The sequence below is a fragment of the Rhineura floridana genome, chromosome 9 (assembly GCF_030035675.1).
Source record: "Rhineura floridana isolate rRhiFlo1 chromosome 9, rRhiFlo1.hap2, whole genome shotgun sequence".
NCBI classification, from domain to species: Eukaryota; Metazoa; Chordata; class Lepidosauria; order Squamata; family Rhineuridae; genus Rhineura; species Rhineura floridana.
The window spans coordinates 25,506,240-25,525,474 of record NC_084488.1 but is presented as its reverse complement, the minus strand read 5'-3'; the positions used below and the strand labels follow the sequence as shown (position 1 = coordinate 25,525,474).

The window sequence follows — 19,235 nt, the reverse complement described above, 5'->3', positions numbered from 1 at the left end:
CAGGATCCTCAAAAAAACCCATCAACTTAAAGATTACATTGGTAGACTGCACAGCAAAAATGATAGATCTGGTGATTGCCAGCACTGCAAAAACTTTGATTGAGGGCACAGATCCTCATGGATTTCCTTGAGTTTTACTTTATTATTATTATTATTATTATTATTATTATTATTAAACATTTATTACCTTCCCTTCACCCAAAGGTCCCAAAGGTTGTTATTTTACAACAGTTGTAAAATACAGCATTAAAAATAATTAAAAACAAGTTAAAATCAGAGTCCTAAAAATATATGTCTCAGGTGTCAAAGGCCAGGGTAAAGAGATGCATCTCCAGCATTTGCCTAAAACTGTAGTGAAGTTGCCAGACACACCTCAGTGGGGAGGAGTTCCACAGATTAGGCACCGCCACAGAGACCTACCTCAAACGTAACAATAACCCAGGATGACAACAAAACTAACAACAAATCACAGAATGCATCTGTAGATACAGCTGTGACCTATGATGCTGATAGTGGTTTTGTAGGGATGTCTTGTAAAAATTATGAATATCCATGCCTTGAATCTATGTCTTTGCATTGTGGCAGCATTGGAAACCACCTGGTCCATGATTTTTATGGTTCACTCAATGGAGACAAACTTTATGGTAGTCAGGGCATGGGGAGGGAACCATGAAAATACTGATTTCAAAAGTCAGGATATCAATACCAAAACTAAGTGTGTGAGAGGAAATGGGAGCATGTGGACTCAAGGCTTGTTCTTGGTACAATAAACCATGGTTTATCACACTAACATTATTGTGTCGGAAGTGGGCCAGTGGCTCAGTTCAGACCATCATGACAAATCTGGTTTGTGTTAAGTGTGGTTTAGAACTGCTTGTCCGCTTTAATTTTTCATCTTTTCAACACTCCAGTCTAAATGCAGTAGCCTCCAGAGGCAAGAGAAATAGCCATAACTATGGAGTGCCAATTCTGATATTGTGCCAAAGTACAATTAGAACAAACCATGGTTTGCAAATCATCTTCACACTATGGTTTCAGATCCTGGTATGGCAAACTGGTTTGTCAATTCAGACATCACACTAAACCAAGAGTGGCGAGCTCAGGGAAGTGATTAATGCCTCACTGCGTGAGGGAGTGGTCCCTGGCTGCCTGAAGGCGGCAGTTGTGAGACCACTTTCGAAGAAATCTTCCCTGGACCCAGAAAACCTTAACAATTACAGGCCAGTAGCAAACGTTCCATTCTTGGGCAAGGTCCTCGAAAGAGTGGTTGCGGACCAGCTCCAGACACTCTTGGATGAGACCGATTATCTGGATCCATTTCAATCAGGTTTCAGGCCCGGTTTTGGCATGGAGATGGCCTTGGTCGCCCTGTATGATGACCTTTGTCGGGAGAAAGACAGGGGGAGTGTAACTCTGTTGGTTCTCCTTGACCTCTCAGCGGCTTTCGATACCATCGACCATGGTATTCTTCTGGGGAGACTTGCAGATTTGGGAGTTGGAGGTACTGCTTGGCAGTGGTTCTGCTCCTATCTGGCGGGTCGTCTCCAGAGGGTAGTGCTTGGGGAGCATTGCTCGGCACCCTGGGCTCTCCAATATGGAGTTCCGCAGGGGTCAGTTCTGTCCCCCATGCTCTTTAACATCTATATGAAGCCGCTGGGTGCCGTCATCAGGAGTTTTGGAGTGCGTTGCCACCAGTATGCTGATGACACGCAGCTCTACTTCTCCTTTTCATCTTCTTCAGGTGAGGCTATCAAGGTGCTGAACCGATGTCTGGCTGCGATAATGGACTGGATGAGAGTGAATAAATTGAAGCTCAATCCAGACAAGACTGAGACGCTGTTAATAGCTGGTTCTTCTGACCAGATGGTGGATGTTCAACTTGTTCTGGATGGGGTTGCACTCCCCCTGAAGGAGCAGGTTCGTAGCTTGGGAGTTCTTTTAGAACCTTCCTTGTCACTGGACGCCCAGGTAGCCTCGGTGGCACAGAGTGCTTTCTACCAACTTCGGCTGGTGGCCCAGCTGCGCCCCTATCTGGACAGGGAAAACCTTGCTTCAGTTGTTCATGCTCTGGTAACCTCTAAATTAGACTACTGCAATGCACTCTACGTGGGGCTGCCCTTGAAGACGGTTCGGAAACTACAGCTCATGCAGAATGCAGCGGCCAGATTGATAACTGGGACCACGTGGTCCGAACATATAACACCGATTCTGGCCCGCTTGCACTGGTTGCCTATATGTTTCCGGGCTCGATTCAAGGTGCTGGTTTTAACCTATAAAGCCTTGCACGGCACGGGGCCACAATACCTGATGGAACGTCTCTCCCGATACGAACCTACCCGTACACTCCGCTCAACATCGAAGGCCCTCCTCCGGGTGCCTACTCAGAGAGAAGCCCGGAAGGTGACAACAAGAAAAAGAGCCTTCTCAGTGGTGGCCCCCGAGCTATGGAATATTCTTCCTGATGAGGTACGCCTGGCGCCAACATTACTATCTTTTCGGCGCCAGGTAAAAACCTTCCTCTTCTCCCAGGGGTTTTAGTTTTAGTTTTTAGCTTTTAGTATTTTAGTATTTCAGCTTTTTTAATATTTAATATGCATTTGTATGTGTATACATATGCTTTAATTTTTGATATCATTAATGTATGTTTAAATTGCTTGATATGTGGTTTTAATTGTATATCAGATGTTTTACTTGTTGTGAACCGCCCAGAGAGCTTCGGCTATGGGGCGGTATATAAATTGAATAAATAAATAAATACATAAAAATATCCAGCCAGCACAGCCATTTCTAGTCAACCACATCCAGTTGAAAGTCCTCCCTGTTTTCTGCACTCTGGGACCTCCTAGCAATGGTGCCATGCCGGAAGGAGAAGAGGTGCATTTGCGAGTTAGCTGAGGGCTTTGCTTCATATTGCAGCACTGGTCTGAGAGGAGAGGTTCCTCTCCTCCTAGCCCAGTGTTACAATAGGGAGGAGAAGAAACAGTGTCTCTTGCTTTTTCATAGATTGCATTTCCTTTTCTCTCCTCCCCATGACACCAACTTGGATTTTTGGCTTTGGGGAGGGGCACGGTCAAATTCCATGGGAGTTAAAGAGGCCGAGGTATCCAGATGGGAGATGATTAATCAGTAGCCTTGCCCAAGTCCTTCTCACAGTCACATTGAACTACTTGGCCTGGAGTGTGAAATCAGTTATGTTGTTACTGCCAGAAACAGCAGCCCTAAGTCTTGTTCTCTCCCCCCCCCCAGCTTTACATAGTAATGTCTGGTAATGCAAAATGCAGCCTGCCCATGGCCTTAAGTTTCTTTGCTCCCACAAATGGCAGCCAACGAAGCAGAGCAGGGGTGGGAAGTTCTTGTAAGTGTGGTGACAGCATGTCATGCATTTTTGATTAGTAGACTTTACAACGAAGTCAAGGGGAAGAAACAAGGGACTGCTTTCAGCAGCAGCCAGGCAAGAGAGAGGCCATGGCTGTTTTCCAGCTACTGCAGCATCGGCTTTTGAAGGAGCCTGCTGTCTGAACGGCTGCTGCTGCATTCTGATTTGCATTAGGAAACTAGGTGCAAGATGTGGGATAATTACAGGAGGATTTCTTCAGAGTCCAATCAAGAAAGTGCAGGAACCTCTTCATTGCATTCTTCATTGCTTCGACTAATTCCTATTCTAAAACGTATTCACTGCAAAAGAGGAAGAATTGATATAAGAACAATTCATATATTCTGCCCAAATGCCCCAAGCTTCTCATTTGAAGGATCCTAAACAGAACCTCCAGTACTTGATGACATGAAGAGTGGTGGACATGGACTGGGGAGCTCTGGCTTCATTCCTGTGTCAGCTAGGAGGCTCACTCGGTAGCCATGGGGGATGTCACTATTTTTCAGTTTCATCTATTTCAGAGTGTTGTTGTAAGGATAGATGGGATACCTAAACAAGAATAACATGGTATAATCATATATTTGCTCTGAATAATGTGTTGCTTGGGACAGGTTTCTATCTGGACTTAGAAGAAGTAGTATTACTTATTCATAAAACCATTATTGTGTTGCTTTCTGGATCCTTGGTGCAAGTTGTTGGAGAATGTAGCTTCTTTTGCCATTGGTCAACCTGTATCTGATTTGTACTACTTAAGGTTGCAGGTGAGAAATCACATGATCCTCCATTTAAAGAAGCTGTTCTCCATTTAAAAAAAGAAGACAATTCGTGAACATAGAAAACAAGCTTGTCAGAGAGAAGATAGGCAAAAACCCTTCTGTTTGATGTGCTAGTTTTCTGTATGCAGGGTTTAAAAAAAATGTACGAAGGATCATGCAAAATGCATGGCATATAACCCGGGTACAGGTTTACTGCTTTCGTAAGAATTAGGCCACAGTGGCAGGAGAACTAGGCCTGTCATGGCAGTGATCAGTGAAAAATAAGTTAAGGCAAGCAACATTTATTTGTTTGTTGGTTTATTTAGGAATTTGGCAGGCAGCCTTTTCAAAATACTGCACAAGAAGAATGTTACAAATCAACAAATACCTATAATAATATATATTGGTAAAATAATTGCGTTTAAAGCTGGAGACAGAAGTCTTCAAGGGACATCATTTTGCAAGCAAACTGCATTTGATATTATCAAACTTGCTAACATGTGGATGAAAACAGAAATACCCCTGACAACGAAAAGAGTATTTTTAACATATAAGGGTGTGGGTGGGTGCACACATGGAAGGAAGTTCTCCCTCTTCTGAGGGGAAAGGGCAAGAAGAGGTGTTGAAGGTAATTAGATGGTGAGACAATTGTAAGGTTAATTATTTTAGAAGGAACAAGTTAGTGTAAAAGGAGCAGGGAGGAGGGATGAAAGAGACTGGCAGTTTGGGGGAGGGGGGTAAGGTACAAGTTCAGTGTGAAAGGAGAATGAGAGAAGAAATGACAGGAGGTTGGTGACAGTATTTTGGTAGGCATGTGGGCGTGGGAAGGGAAAAATCCTTCTCGGTTAGAGCCTCTAGATCACCAAATTCTGCCTAAAATAGAGAGGCTGTCACCATACCTCCAGAGCAAATGTCTGAATTTAGCTCAAGGAAAGCTGAGCCATGGAACTCCTTGCCACAAGGAAAATGGTACGGCAAAGAATTCAACGATTTCCAAAGATGGACAAGATATCCATTGGAAGTGATGTCAGTAATTGTCAGCTGATTATGCCATACTCTGTCTCCATCTGCCACCATTTTGTGACCGGCTGTGCCCCTGCACCATCATTTTGAGACTTGTGGGCCTCAATCTCAAGTGGGCTCTTGAGGTAGAAAGTTTGAACTCCTCTGCTCTAGAACACTGTGGGAAATTAAAAGGGTAACTAGATCCCGTTGTCTGGTGCTACTCAGAGTATTGGCTGAAAAAATTTCAGGAGGACTGAGGGTAGACATCAACAGTAAGCCCTGGAAGCTCACCTGACCTCCCAACAGCTAAGTCATTGCTGCTTTCTGGGAAGGAGAGGGTGAGGCAGTGGAGCAAACACATCTATGTAGCCAATCCAGCGCTCTTGCTGGTGAGTTTACATTGTGCTGACCTCCTTGCAGCCTCCCCTCTCCTTCCTAGAAAGAAGCAGCAACTCAACTGTCCAGAGGCTACTGCCCCCCCACCTATAAAAATAAATTAATTGCCATATAAATTTAGGACAGCCTAGCGATGGAGCCCACTCCAAGAGATAGATGGAGCCCCAGCTAACGAAGCGTCAAGGCGAGCTTAGCAGCTGAGAGATGAGAGGGGAAGCAATACCCATTTATTTAATGAAAACAACAGCTCAAGACTAATAACTGCACAGTAACAGATGTGATAGAACTGTATAAACTTATGCATGGCATGGAGAAAGTTGATAGAGAAAAGTTTTCCTCCTTGTCTTACAACACTAGAACTCACGGTCATCAAATGAAGCTGAATCTTGGAAGATTCAGGTCACAGTGCATAGTTAAACAATGGAATTCGCTCCCACAAGAGGCAGTGATGGCCACCAACTTGGATGGCTTTAAAAGACGATTAGACAAAATAATACAGGATAAGGCTAGAAATGGCTGCTAGCCACAATGACTATGTTCTGCCTCCATAGGCGGAGGCGGTACGTCTCTGAATACTAGTTGCTGAAACCATAGGAAGGGAGAGTGCTTTTGTGCTTAGGTCCTGCTTGTTGGCTTCCTGTAGGATCTTGTTGGCCACTGCGAGAACGGGATACTGGACTAGATGGGCCACTGGAGTAGATGGGCCACTGACCTGATTCAGTAGGCTCTTCTTATGTTCTTATATTCAGGTACAGATGCCTACAAGTTTTCTCTTACTCAAGCCTTACAGCTTGAGCTCATGTTTGGGCTGCTTCATACACACACTTTCCAGCACGTGTGTGTGATATATGTACTCAAGCTGTAAAGCTTGAGGCAGACAAATGTTTTGAAAAACGTGTACACGAATGTAAAAGGTCCAAATGATACTTTGTTGTGCCAAACGCAGCTAAAGCTTGACTAAAACATAAACACGTTTGTCCCAGTGCCCTCAGATTTGGATGGCACAGAGTTCTTTTACTGTGAAAGGTTTACAGTTGCTCCCTATCAAATAATCTGCCTGGTTCAGAGGAAACTCAAATTTAGAGACCCCAGTCCAGTTGTTTACATCTCTCCACAGAGAGGATAGACCAGGTAGTGTGCTCCTGATCTCTCACTGAGGAAAATTGTGAGGCTTGAGGGGAGCAATGCCCAAACATGCTCTTCGTGGCATTCCAGACGTCTCATCCTAGCATTGCTGGCAACCAATAATGAAAAACGTCTGTGTTCTAACATTCTTCTTTGAGATCCTGTAGAGTTATGGCATGCATGGATTTTTTTGTGTTGGTATGTGTTGGTTCATACTGACAGAAATAGGAAGGCATTTTCTTGTTCTGCAGTATTGATAATAGCATTCTGCCAATTTTCTAAAGAATGCTTTCTTGGCCTCCCTTATTTATTTTTTAGTGTATCTTTTGTCAAATTGACTATGCACTACTTCAGGGGAATAAAGAGGGTCCTCAAGCTCTATATTACTTTTTGCTTACCATGCACTTTTTCACCACACAAAGTACTAGAATCTATCTGATTTCTAATCCAATATATAATCACTGATATTTCTTGGCACACTACCCAGATGGGCTAATTGTAAATATTTTATTGGCAAGTGGTGTATAATTTATTTTGCCAGGATAGTTGTCCAAGGTAATCAGAGGAACATAAAAAGGTCATAAAAGCTCTCTAGTTTCCTGTTTGAATGAATGTGAATAAAGGTGTACTTTATTCTAAAAAAAAAAGCTTTATAAAAGCTGCACAAATGCTTAACATTAGTAGTTAAACTGGAAGAAAACCTTGTGTACTGTTTTGTGGGGCTACAATTTTAAAAGGCTGTTTTCTTTCCATAAGATTTGTTGTTTTCTGTATAAAATTTACCCATTGTTCTTGTAAACCTGAAGTTTTGATACACTGCTGGTTAAATACAAATCCTGTTTCCAGCTATGTTTCAGGTAAGAATGAAAAGGAACCCTAGGATTCCTTGAAAACTTACCAGAAGCTTCTCAGTGAGATGATAATCAATTGTGGAGGGGAAAAAACCCTTCCCTGAAAGACAACTTGTTCACTGCTATTGATGTTCACTTGGGATCTAGAATTGCAGGGGAGCATTGGGTGTATATTAAGATGGACTGTCAGTTGATGGGGGAGGATAGGAAGGTTCAAACTCAAACTAAGTCTATGTGCTGAACATGGAATCTCTGTCTCTGGCACTGGGTTCTAGGGCATGTTCACCATTCATTATTTAAGCATGAAGAAAGAAAAATGAAACAAGCCAGAAAACCCGAGAACATAAATGATGGCATTAGACTGTATGATAATGAAAGCTGGTGTAGCTGAGTCAGTGATGAAAATAATGAATTATGAAGCAGAAGTTCCATGTTGCAATCTCAGCTCTCCCATGAATTTACTAGGTAAATCTTTCAGCTTTAGCCCTTGCATCTGTCTTATGGGTATAAATTGTCCTATGTTACAAGGCTGTTGTAAGAATTATTGGTTCAGCTTGAGCTCTGGTTACCTAAAGGAATGTCACTTCCTATATATCACTTCCCGTGTGTTAAGATTTTCCTGTTGGAGGTACGGTGGGACATAATGAGCTCTTGAGCCATTTGATGGTGGCATTCCTCCCCACCCAGTGAAGAAAATTACAGTGTACTTTTGTAAGGCATTTGGATGTTGATTATAGCCAGAAATAGAAGTTAATGAGTGATGAGATTTGTTTTATTATCGAATTGACTTTGATTATTTTAATAATTCTACTAATTAACCATTTATACTTTGTGGTTTTATAATAGTCTTTTGGAATTCCTCCTCTCCATTAAGCCATTTTGACACCTCTGTTGGGAAGTGGCATACAAATTCAAAAAAATATATATAATTTTGATGAAGTACTTTGAACATTCCAAAGCACTATATAAAAGTGTTATTACTATTATTAGGTGTAGGTTTTCAACACATCTCTAAGGACTGGGATATAAGGGTCCTTTTTGAATTTGAAGAACTCTGTTGTTCTGTCACTACAGTGCTCCTTTGCACAGCTAATTGTAATTACCTAGCAGCACAGTGGAGATACAGCCCTGTCTTTTTTGTTAGGTGGGGCAGCCACATTTCTAGGTGGGACATTTGGGGGGGAAGTGCATAGCGTCAGCTAATCCCCCCCTCATTGGTGAAAAGGACATGGAGGCCAGGCCAGGGGAAGGGAAAAGCAATGACCTTCCCCATCATTCCTCCATCCAGACTGTGTGTTAACTTACATCAGTGAAGTTTAATCTGTTGAATTGTCTCATCCTTTTTTGAGAGATCACCCCCAGGAATACCAGACTGAAAAGCTTGATTTTGTCTATAGCTACAGTCCCCTTTCACTTGTGGTCTGTCCCAGTGTTCTGGTTCTTCATAAACTGGACTACTTTGGTAAAGACAATGAATTCCTGAGCTTGGCTTTGATGCTGCATTAGGTATCTCAGTTTTAGATTCCACCTGAAAAACAAACTTGTCATACTACAAGTTGAGGGAAGGGCATAGAGAAAATAAATACTATAGGGTGTATTTGTTAACTCCTCCTTGAGAGTCCCTCCTTCTGGTTTTGTCCCTGTTCTTTAGATTTTCCTTCTGGTTGGACAATCAAGGGAAAACTTTTTAATTGGCTGCTATATAAAGCATGAACTAAGCAATTGTGGAAAGCATTTGGAATTTTTTTAGTGGTTGCTGGATTGATTTTTCTGTCCAGAAACCCTGAAAAGGCCTCATGCTGAGCTGCACATATTGGGAAAATCAGAACATAGGCCTGAGTTATAGCTTAGGTGTCCAGCCAGCCAGTTAGCTAACTGTAGTGTACACAGCAATATTTCTATTCCTCTAGGGCAGTTTTTGTCCTTTGCCATCAAGTAATCAAGAAAAAGACGGGGGGGGGAAGCCCCTATGAGTTTGAGTATATTGACTGCTTTAAAAGAGTAAAGGGTAGCCATTTTTTCTGGATCCCTTGTAAGTTATCTATTTCAACCTTTAGCAATAAGCACCCAGTCCTGCTCTACTCATCATAACTGCAGAATCAACAAACTCTTCTTACGATAGGCAAACAAATATGCTTCATTATTGCTGGCTGTGTAGACAGCACAACTGAAAATGAAAAGCAATGCAAAGGAAAGTCCAAGGGGTGGAGTCTAACACTAGCCCATAATAGAAAATTCTAATGTTTAAGTCTTCAAGGGTCATATTACTGTGCAGGCTATTTTTTTCCCCAGAATCACTTAAGTAATTCTAGGGTCATTGTGATCATGAAAAATCCACCCTCAGTCAGGGAAAGTCTTGAGTGAACAGACTTTCGGGGGCTTTTCCAGATGAGGCCCTGCCTTATTCACTGAATTTTTCAGAGTCCTATTCTGAAATTGCTCCTGTTCTTAAAACAAGCGATCATTCTTTAAATGAAGGTTGTCATAATCTCTCATGTCACCAATTAAAAAGAAGAAAATTTCCTCAAAAAAATCTGGGGGGGGAGCACAGCTCGAGGGGGGGAGTGCCCAATCCCCTCCCCCACTACAGGCCTGCACAGATGCCCACCATTTGCTCCCTGTGACAGGGATGGAGAAACCACTCTAGCTCAACAAAATGAGACCAGTAGTCCTTTTTTATATACAGACCCTAGCTCACTCTGGACAGGTTTGGACAATCTTGAGCCTGCAGTCCCTTTGTTATTCCCTTTGTGGCAGGAGCAAATAAACCTGGAACTCTTCTGTTACCTACTGTTTTGTTCAAACCAGGAAACTTTGATTTGAACACTCACAATCAAAGACCCATGTACAATACAGATAAACCAAATAATCCCATCCACAATTAATTTTGATAAGAACATTGTTCTATTGTTGCATAATATTTTCAGCATTAAGGTGTTAGTGGAAGAGACAGGTTGCAGAATTACTATTCCCTTTTGTTGCCTTGATTATAGTAGGCTGTGAGAAGGAAACATTTGAGCCCCAAGGGAGACTCACTCAGCCTGACAGTACAGTTGTTACATGTTGAGCCGGTGGTGAGAGTCTCTTGCAGTGCATCTCCGTGAGCAAAAATTCTCCGTTTTGTGCAGTTTTACAGATGGTTGCTGGGCAGTGCTCTGACAATTTAGCTCTTGGTATGTTGCCTTTTACAAATGGAATTGTTTGCAAGGGTGTTACCAGTTATATCAGGTGCTGTGGAAAATTATCTGCACCCCATGGGGGGCAGAAAAGCTCAGAAGGCAACTTGAAAACAAGTCACGAGTTACAGTGTAGTTGTTTACTTGGCCTTCCTCTTTCACATAACGTAGGACAGCACCACTGGGAATATATATTTTTTGAACCTTAATGCACAGCATTACTTTATTATTCTTTTTAAAAAAGAGCCCTCCCTTGAGTATTAGGCATGTATGTCCTGTTTTTTTTTTTTTTTTTAAAGAGGGAGTACCTTTTCCTTGGATTCGGTACTTTCTTTTCTCCAGCACGCATACCAGTTTTAGGCTGACATTCTTGTTCATGTGAAAAATAATTGCTTTCATATTTATTGAAGGTAATGTACCACTTTTCCTCCCTAGTATGGAGCTTGGTATTCTGAGCGCTGGCCTGGGGTTCCCTGAGATCTGGAGGAAACTATCTCAGAGGGCCTTGCCTGCAGGATACAATATAACCTGAGTACATGTGACACTTTGGGGGTGCCACTTGGTATCCTATGATATAATGTGAGGCTTGGGATAGCCTCACAGATTGTGCCATGTGGTAACAGTCTTTCCTGTATCCCTTGAAAATGGCGCATGCCTGCCACTGTTTTCTCTGAAAGGACTTTTAATCTTGTTCCTTTATTCTTAACATGTGACCAGCCCTCAAAGTCTTATTTAATTTTCAAAATCCCTTTCCTGCAGCTCTTTATTGGCCACAGCCCTGTCCCAAAGCCTTTTCTTTCTCTCAGCTGCTCCTTTTCATCCATTTATGCCCTTTCCTTATATATCTGGAGTCTCCTTTGGGATAGGGTTGCCATATTGCCCAGTTAGCTGGGTTTTACCCAGATTCTAGCCATGCTACCCAGTGACCGGTTAGCTCATTAGGTGGCCCAGATTCCCTGATTTCATTTTTTTAAAAAGCACGTTTCTATCCCTTGTGGATCCAGAGATACAATGCTCCTACTGGGAGGAAGGGCAGGATATAAATTTAATAAATAAATAAATAAATAAATAAAACATGAAGGTAGTTTTCTGCCCATTTTGTGAGAAATCAGGCTATTTCCACCTTCCATTGTTCTTAGCCAATGAAGGACACCACAGTTGTCCTGGGAAAATCAAGAATTTTAGTCTGCTTGTCTGCTGCATATGCAGAATCTTGGCAGTTTAGAAAACTGCACATGCTTGATCAATATGTGTAACTCCGCCCCTTCACCAGAGACTCTAGCTCACTTTCTGGTTAAGTTAGCAAGGAGAAGCAGCCTTCATCTCAATTGCCTCTTTGTCTTGGGGTATGTGTCTTAAGTGGTGAGTGCAATGGGAATGTCTGTCTCCCATCATGGAGGATGGAATAAAGTGATTTGAATCCACCAAACGCTCCCTCCTCTGAACTAATACAAATTATAAAAGCAAACTTCTCTGTAGAAGAGGCTGCAGTATTTGTGTTTGCATTTTTCAGTCCTGTCCCAATCCTGTTAATTGGTCCTTACTCCCAAGTAAAGTTGCATAGGAATGCAGCCTTCCTCACGCTGTTGTCTGACAGAGCCTCTGTTTGGCAATTCAGAAGAGAGTAAAAAGTATTTTTTGATACCTATCCTTCAAAATGACTGCAGGCATCTCCCCACCAAAGATCACTCTTCTTCATTTCCTCCCCAGGGCTGGTTGGTTGGTTGAGTGTGTTTGTGAGTGTACATACACACACACACACACACATGTAAATATATACATACACCCAGAGAGACCTCTCTCTCTCTCTCTGTCTCTCTCTCTCTCAATGCAGTGGGTGGGTGTAACCTTTTTTCCCCTTAAGACCAGTAGGAATGGCTTTTCCCCCCTTAAGACAAAAAAGAATGAAACAGCTGCCCTATCTAATGCTAGCACAGCTTGCCAGGTCCCTAGAATTCACTGCATCTTTTATTTTATTTTTAAAATAGAGGTGCCACCAGTCTCCATCAAGTTCCAGCCCTTATCATAGAAAGCTGTGTTTCCCCTTTCCCTGATCTGGTATGTGAGAATCAGTGTGCTAAAGACACTTCTCACACGCTCAGACACTAATCTCTTTAGATAAGATGATTGACTGAATTGATCATATTGAAATCTTTATTTCTATCTGCGTCACAATTTGTAGTGGTGTGTTCATTTCACATTTACTAACTGTTGGTACAGACAACCTCTCGGTCATAATATTGCTGTTAATGGATGTTTTGCTGGCTTTTTGTTTTATGCTGGAGTTTTATATTGCTGCATTGAATTGTTTTATGTTTGTTTCTATTTTGTATTCTATTATGTTTTTATATTGATTGTGTATTTGTAAGCTGCCCTGAGCTCTGTTTTTAACAATGAAAGGGCAGGATATAAATCCTCTCAATAAATAAATATTTAATAGTGTTGGAAAATAGAGTCTAAGCATTTAAAGCAGAAAATGAAAGGTTTTTTAAAACAAAAATATTCCTCACATCCATAATATGCAAATTAGCCTGCCTGGATTGGAATATGGCAACCCTTCCGTGGGTGGTCCCTGTACCTACCTCATCCTGGCAGCCTCAAGGCTGACACTTTGGGGAGATAGCACTTCCCTGCTGTAGTCTAGGAATGAAGGATATGCTTACTAAACGAGTGTACAATCACCCTAACGGAGCTCCCTCCCACCTAGTGAGTCTATAAAATAAATGGGCTACAACTGGAAACTTAATGCAAATACAGCAGTGGGGAAAAAATACTTTCTTCCCCTGAAATGCTCAAAAACGCACTTGAGCCTCTCTTGCCGCATTTGTGTTACACACAATAAATGTTTATGCAAAAGGGACATTCCTCAGAAATCTGTGTGACATTGTAGGAAGAGGAGACAAATGGTCATTCTGGCTCTAGATCCTTGTTGGTTTTTATAAGTTGGAGGAGACGTGCCCAGAATCGAGCCACCATCAGCTGGTTGATAGGGCATAGACATTTTGCTGTGCAGAATTCTTCAGAGATATTGGGCCTGTATGCTTTGCTTTCTGTTTATTTTATTAAGAACTTTATTAAGAAGGCCTGGTTTGTGATTTGTATGTTTGTACTCTGGTCAAAAGTTTGATGGTATAGTTTTGAGTAGAGTCCCTTAAATCGACTTTAATAGCTGCCTCTCTGCATTTGTGGTTTAAAAATAAAAATAAAATGTAGAGATGGGCAACTTCTTCTGTACTCATGGCCACATTGTGAGACAGTGGATCACTCCTACCCTATGTACTGTATGGTTTTTTTTTTTTTAAAGTTGGGTGCTCATTTACAGGTGGTACAAACACTGCACTTATTCTGATCCCCTCCCCCTTTTGAATGAGATGAAATGACGAAAATCGGCCGAAGAGGAATCATTGTCAGATGGATTGCAAGACAGGACTTGAAAGAAATGATTGGTTTGACTTTAAAAAAATCTTCATCATTTTCATTATGCTTTCAAGAGGGCTAGAAACGTGTGTTGTTGTTTTTTAAAAAAGCTGAAATGCACACAGAAATTGCTTACATTTATCATAAGGGGTTATTCTAAATAATGCAATGCCAAATTGTAATATGGTAGGTTTAAAAAAATTCTAAAACACCAAATAATACAGTAGATTAAATAATGTGAAATGTGAAATAAAAATATACTCAACTCAAAAAAAATTGAACTTAAATAAAATGATGTACTTTAATGATTGTCTAAAAGTAATTCCAAAATCCATATTAGGGAAATATTTTTATTAGGCCAACCAAAATGTCACAAAATACTGTGAAAGCATTCATGTTCTTCAGTACTTATTATCATTATTAAATTTATTACTTGTCTTTCACCAGCAGGTCCCAGGGCAGATTATAACAGATTAATATTCAGTATTAAAAACAGTTGTAGCAAGTTAGGCTAGATGGTAAACAATGCAAAATGGGGGGGGGGAATTGCAGGTGTTGCCACCACTTACCATATGCTCCGAGGCAATGTTACCAAATTCTTCTAAGCTACACTGGAAGTGGATTGGACTGTGAAAGGCCAACCCAAATTGTGTTTATAGTTTTACAGATTTGTAAGGCATTACAATATCTCAGAGAGGAGGTCAGTTCTCCTGCTCCCCTGGTGCATTCACTATAGCTGCCCAATTTCGCTGCTTTTTAAAGTTTGATAGAAATATCTGTTGGCTATAGGTATGTTCTTAAACTGCAAGGTTTTTTTTGCTGAAGTGAATTTCTCTGCTTTTTCATCCGGGATGTAAGAAATGGGATCCTGTGCAAGTTTGCTGAGAATGATCATTTATGTACTTATTGAGTTCAATGGGATTTAATCCCCTGCAATGCTTAGGAAAGGTGAAACTGACCATGGGGGAGGAGGAGAAGGGGGAGGGGAGAGGAGAGGGAAGTAGGAAGGGAAGGGAAAGGGGAGAGGAAGAAGGGGAAGGGGATTGTAAGGGGAGAGGATAGGAGGAGGGGGGCCAGGTTTGATCATTTGCATGCTTTTTGAGGTCAGTGGGATTTACTCCTGTATGGCCATGCTTAGGATAGGTGAAACTGACCTGGAGGAAGGACATGGAGGAGGAGGAAGGGGAAGAGAAGGGGAGGGGGAGGGAGGAAGGGGGAGGATAGGGCCAGGGAGTGGAGGAGATTGGGTGGGCGGGCACTGGGCAGAGGGGAGGCATCTTTCCTTTCCAAAAGGAAAACATTGTGAACAATATTATTATTTTTCAGTGTTTCCTCCACCTTTTTATTCTACAGGAGGCACATGTAGTCTCCAACACAAATTTAAGCCAAAGCTGTCCCTGGCCACATTCGTACCAGACTTCATTTCACTTTAGACAATCCTGACTTCCCCCAAATAATCCTGGAAAGTGTAGTTTGTGAAGGGCTGCTGTGAGGTGCTAGGAGACACCCTTTTCCCCTCACAGAGCTACAATCTCCAGAAGAGGGGCTAACTGTTAAACCACTCTGGCCATTGGAGCTCTGCAAGGGACTTTGTTGCTGTTATGTGCCTTCAAGTCGATCACGACTTATGGCGACCCTATGAATCTGCGACCTCCAATAGCATCTGTTGTGAACCGCCCTGTTCAGATCTTGTAAGTTCAGGCCGGAATCTCCAAATAACTCTCAGCATTTGATACGTTTGCTATGATAGGTTAAATCTCTGTTATTTAGATGTCCTTTGGGAATCAGGTGGCTTCATGGATTGTCTGCTGCTGGTCAAATCTGTTGTCGGTTCTGTTGCTCGTTCATTTAATTAATTTTAAGTTCATTTTCTAGCTTAATTTGTTTTATACTTTATAGTTGAACATTCATTTAAAAAAATTGGCTGCCCTGGAGTCTGAGTCTGATTTGTAGAAAGGCAGGATAGAAAGATACTAAATAAATAAATTTTCTGTAAAATATGAGCATTCCAAAACTTTATCTGTAACATCAACAACAAGACATAAGCCTGCAAGTATTGATTTTTCCCTCCTACAATAATAACTTTGTTAGAACATCTGCAATGTTGTTAGCAAATTGCTTTGGCTTTCCCCTCCCTTTTCCCCATCCAAAGAACCATATTCACTTTTTCAGCGATTTTCAGATTTTATTAGGATGAACATAGGAAACTGCCAGACTATCTGTCCATCTTCTAGCCCAGTATTATATACACTGACTTGCAGCAGTTCTCGACAGTCTCAGACTGAGGTGTAACTGACAAGGGGATTCGAACCTGAGATTTCCTACTGACAAAGCTTGTGCTCTACCACTGAGCTGTGCCACCTCTTACTACCCTATTGTCATGGAGAGATCACTCTCTGGTGAGTTTTGGATTGGCTGTGACTGACTCCGCCCCCCCCAATGCAGGGATAGAGGACCAATTAGATCAGTCTGCCCCCAGAGACTGATGAAATCTGAAGGATTTCTGAATGTTCTGGGGGATTTTCTAGGTAGCATGGTTGGTGTTCCTATCGAGCCCTAGTTTCACTGTGGAACAGTGAGATGGAAAGGGCCATTGGCACAGTCGCTCCTAAGTCCAGCCATAGGAAGTCTGGGAGGCTCCTTGGTTTACTGAGGAGTTCTGAGTAATGATGCAGGCCTAACGTGAGCTAGAACACAAGTGGGGCATTTCCCAGTATGAATCTGACCAAGTAAAGGTATAAGTACATAGTTGTTCCTACCATATCGCAGTGGTGGCGGAAAAGAGCATATCTCCTGATCTCTATTGCATCCTCCATTAATCACCCAGCAGCGTTGTTTAGATTGGTGACCCAGCTGGTACAGACCAGTGAGGTGTTATTAGTAATGGACCATTCAATAGCCTTTTGTGAGATTTACGAATAACTTTGAAAGGAAAATTACTCCGATCCATGCTGAACTTGATACCACAATTGGTTCAGGCTTGTTGGAGATCCCTGGAGCACCATCACATTAAAGCTTGTGAGGTCAGTTTCGGTTGTTGCAGCCCAAGCGTGCAGACAGGATGCTTGCAGTGGTGAGGCTGAGTACATGCTCTCTTGATCCCTGCCCATCATGGGTGGTAAAATCTAGTAGGAGGGGATTGACTGGATGGATCCAGGAAGTGGTTAATGCCTCACTATGGGAAGGAGTTATGCCCACTGCCTTGAAAGAGGCAGTGGGGCAGCTCTTCTTGAAGAGGTCCTCCCTGGTTCCAGAGATTTTAGAAAACTACTCTTCAGTCTTTAATTTTCCCTTCCTGGGCAAGATGATTGAGAGGGTGGTAGCTAGCCAGCTGCAACTATGTCTGGAGGAAGCAGATTATCTAGATAATTTCCAGTCTGGTTTCTGGCCTGGTTTTGGCACCAAAACAGCCTTGGTTACCCTGACTGATGATCTTTATCGTGAGAGAGACAGGGGGAATGAACCCTGTTGGTTCTCCTTGACCTTTCAGTGCCTTTTGACATCACTGACCATGGTGTTCTTCTGCAGCAACTCAAAGAGATGAGGGTTGTAGGTACTGCATTAAAGTGCTTCCGCTCCTACTGGCAGGGTCGCTGCCAGAAAGTAGTACTAGAAGATTGTTGCTCGGCTCCATGGCTTTTGGGCTGTGGGGTCTCACAGGAGTCCATCCTGCCTCCTATGCTATTTAACATCTATATGAAACTGGTGGGAGCTACCATCCGAGGATATGGAACATGGTGTCATCAGTATGCTGACGACACACATCTCTATCCCTTCATTCCATTGGAATCAGGAGAGGCTGTGAAGGTGGTAGATAGGTGTCTGGAAGCAGTGATGGACTGGATGGGTGCCAATAACCTGAGGTTGGATTCTGGTAAGACAGAAGTGCTGTGGTTGGGTGGTTTCCATGTCTGGGAATTAGGTGTACTCCCCCTGAAGGAACAGGTCCGTAGTCTGGGAGTATTCCGGGATTCCAACTTATCACTAGAGTCTCAATTGGCTTTTGTATCTAGGAGTGCTTATGCCCAGTTTAGACTGATTCACCAGCTATAGCCATTCCTGGCCTCAGTTGTCCATGCTGTGGTGACATGCCATCTGGACTACTGCCATGCACTGTATGTGGGGCTGCCCTTGAAGACTGTTGGGAGGCTGCAGCTAGTGCAGAATGTGGCTGCTATGCTGATAGTGGGGCAACACAATGAGACCATGTGTCACTGGTCCTGAAAGTGCTGCACTGGCTGCCAGTGAGCTACCAGGCCCAATTCAGGGTATTAGCATATAAAGCCCTAAATGGCGTGGGACCCAAGTATCTAAAAGAGCGCCTTACATAGTATCAGGTATCTTGGACCCTACGATCAGCAGACAAGACCTTGTTGGTGGGGCTGCCTGGTTAAAATTGGCCCATGACAGGGCCTTTTCAGTGACAATACTTTGCTTGTGGAATGCCTTCCCTGCTGAGTTGCCTCTGTCTCCCTCATTGCTAACTTTCAGGAGCAATTTGAAAACATTCCTGTTTACCCAGGCATTCAATGGCTGAAGGAGACTATTCATGGCAACCAACCCGAAGATCATTGAATAAAAGAATGTTTTTAATGCTTTTTAATTGATTTGTTGCTATGTTTGCTGCCCTGGGCAGGAAGGGTGGGATATAAATAAATAATATATAAGTTAAAATGTACTTCCAATTGTCTGAACTTCTCCAAGTGTAACCAAGAACCAAGTTGTATAATTGGCAACCTCACATCTGTTGCAGGGCTCCTACAACTTCAGACTACAAGTTGATGATAAATCATTTGAATGTTTGTTTATTTAGATAATTTAGGTACTAATTTACATCAGTCATAGATTTTTAAAAATCCATTAAATATCACAATCCTTCAAAACACATGACAAATCACTTTAAAAAACCCAGTTACTAATAGCAGCAGCAACCAGTTCTTTCTTCCTCCAAAAGCCTACGGAAAAGATGTGCCTTAAGAAGCTACCTAAAAATATAAAGAGATGGGGCCAGATGTACCTCATTAGGGAGGGAGTTCCACATCCAAGGAGTTGCCACTGAAAAAGCACTTTCCCAGGACTCCACGCCACTTACCACATATTGAGCAGCTTGAGTTGGGCCCAGAAAACAAATGGTAAG

The 19,235-nt window shown here is 42.3% G+C and overlaps 1 protein-coding gene across 15 annotated transcripts in view; it reads left to right on the top strand.

Moving 5' to 3' along the window:
- APBB2 (amyloid beta precursor protein binding family B member 2) overlaps positions 1-19,235 on the top strand; it is a 250,482-nt gene that overhangs the window by 93,025 nt on the left and 138,222 nt on the right. The gene's annotated exons all lie outside the window — the stretch shown is intronic.